General features: G+C 34.6%; 1 long non-coding RNA gene across 2 annotated transcripts in view; it reads left to right on the top strand.

Moving 5' to 3' along the window:
• Positions 1-57: 57 nt before the first annotated feature.
• The window catches only part of LOC147468603 (uncharacterized), a 3499-nt gene continuing 1056 nt past the window's right edge, over positions 58-2500 (top strand). The window contains exons 1-2 of one of the 2 annotated variants that reach the window (XR_015192371.1): positions 58-195; positions 2292-2364. This is a non-coding gene — a long non-coding RNA (uncharacterized LOC147468603). The remainder of the gene's footprint in view (positions 196-2291; positions 2365-2500) is intronic. The other variant, XR_015192370.1, reaches the window with a different exon arrangement.

Below are 2500 nucleotides of genomic sequence, written 5' to 3' on the forward strand. Positions count from 1 at the left end.
GTCTCTATAACAACCTTCCGAGCTTCGTAACAAGCAAGCAGAGTCATAATACTGTAGGAAAAAAAATATATTTCGGATGCTTGGTCGTGATTATCAAAAATATAAAATGATTTGTATGGCCCGTTTAGAGCGGGGTGGTCCAGCCAAGAGGACAGTCACGCTGAAACACTGACATCATGACTAACAACAACTTAGGTGAGTGTCATGCAGTCATTCACTTGAGTTCTGAAAAGGGTCAAGTTACTAGCACTGATTACGAAAATACTGATTCATAATTGATTTATAAATATCACTATTACTGCTGGTTAGGGTTTATAAACATACGAGAGAAAGAGAGAAAGGGTCGTAGGATCCAAGAGGATACTGAAGGAAGAAAGGTTTTAAGACTTATTCAGTTAGTTCGTTTATAAATCGAAATTGACGAAGAATCGGTTGCATTTTGCCTACTCGCCTTCTCTCGGATTCTGCAAGATCATTAGTTGCACTATGAAATTAAATTTAGCATTGTGAACAATTATGTCCGCGACGTGAATCCAATCTTCACATTTATTCTACCCTTTCGAGTTGGCAACACTTTGATATGGCATTTGATCTCCGTCAATAAGATTTAGAGGTGAATCAGGAAACGACAAAGGTTATTGTGCTTGTAAAACATATTTATTTATTCAGATTTCTATATAGGAAATATTTGAATGTAGATTTAGTGATAACTCTGATTTATGCAGGTTTATTGAAGGAAGCAGTAAGGTTAATTGTGCTACGATCTGATCAACAAATTTTATATATTTTTTTACATTTAAGTTCAGTAAAGATTGTGATGAAGCCATTTTTCTTACTCGCGCAGGAACTGTATCGCAAAAAAGTGCTTTGCTATAAAAAAAAATTCAACAAGATTTGCTTTGATGTTGTGATGCCGGTAACACCAATGCTAAATTTTATTAACACCTAATCATATTGAATAGCTCTCTTACTTCATTTCCTGTCATTGCTTCTTTTACAAACACAACTATTTTGCAGTTACTGCTAATGATGATGTTGCGATATTTGAATAAGATTTGAACAGCAAAGGAAGAGGAAAATGCAAGTCATATTTTATTTATAAATTATGTCTTGATGTTATAGAACTTGTATCCTGAGACATTGTTTCTAATAATTTGTTGTATCCTGTTCCTTTTTTTATTCTTTATTTTCTTCCGTGTTTCGTATATTCCATATCCATTTTAACCATTATATGCAAATGATAAAAATCGTCCGTTTGTTCTAACTATCAGATATATGTATGCAAGGATCATCAGCACCTTAATTACTGGACGTACGAGTTAGTGAATAAATCAATATTTTGAACTTTCAGAATTATTGGGTATCTTTGACCTGACGTGTTTCTCTGTACTTTTCATTTTAATATCAGTCACAGCGTATCCTACGTCACATTATATGTCTAAGGTCGGGAACCTTGTATAAGCTACTCCTATGAATTACAATTATCATCTATCCAGGATGGTAAGAAGATATAAAGAGTAAAGAACAGAAGTAAAGGTAAGATACAATTGCTTTGTAACATTGTGAGTTTGTGCACCATTGCCGGATCTACAGGCGGCTACTACCCCTCCTACTGTAGGGCTTGGCCTTCCCATAGCCACTAACACAGTAACTGTAAATTACAGGTTTCTAAAAACAAATACTGCATTGATATAATAATGTTTTTAACTTATATACGTCAATTTTCCATGATGTACATAGCTTCAAGTTTTATCAACCTTTTGCTCAACCTCTGACCCCAACATATTTTTTTTCTAGATCCGTCAGTGACTGGTACAGCTGGACGGATTTTTTTTTTTTTTTTGTCGATCAACGTATAAATTGCATCTTAAATATTTGTAATATTAGTCTGCCTTTTTTCATATCGTCTCTAGGTGGCGGATCCTAACTTGATAAAGTTATTGATTTGCCGCAACCAAACCAATGTTTACCTAAAAAAAAAAAAAAAACAGCATTCGTTCCGTCCAGCTCTTCTAGATAATGTTAACCAAATGAGGCTGAGTTGACGAGCTGGCATAATGACATGTCTTTATCTACTATCAACCACTAACCATATTGCAGACCGACTTTGATGATCTAAATCTGCACTTCATCCATGGTGAATTATCGAGGGAATATTTCAGGATCGCTCTGCAATATCCGAACCTAATGTCACATTATAATCGTATTGTACTCCGTTTGTTTCCTATTCACACGTTCTGGTCACTTATATTGGGACATATTTTTCCTGATATGCATTCGTTTCACTGCAGCTGTTCGGGTGCTCGCCGTAGCATTAATGCTGACTTTGGTAAACGTCGCCATGTGCCGTCATCAGAAGTCAAGGTACGCTATATGATATATATATACATATATATATATATATATATATATATATATATATATATATATATATATATATATATATATGTGTGTGTGTGTGTGTGTGTGTGTGTGTGTGTATGTATGTGTGTTCGTGTGT

The sequence above is a fragment of the Penaeus japonicus genome, unplaced genomic scaffold (genome assembly GCF_977035675.1).
Source record: "Penaeus japonicus unplaced genomic scaffold, GWHDUDI00000001_assembly GWHDUDI00000027, whole genome shotgun sequence".
Lineage (NCBI taxonomy): Eukaryota > Metazoa > Arthropoda > Malacostraca > Decapoda > Penaeidae > Penaeus > Penaeus japonicus.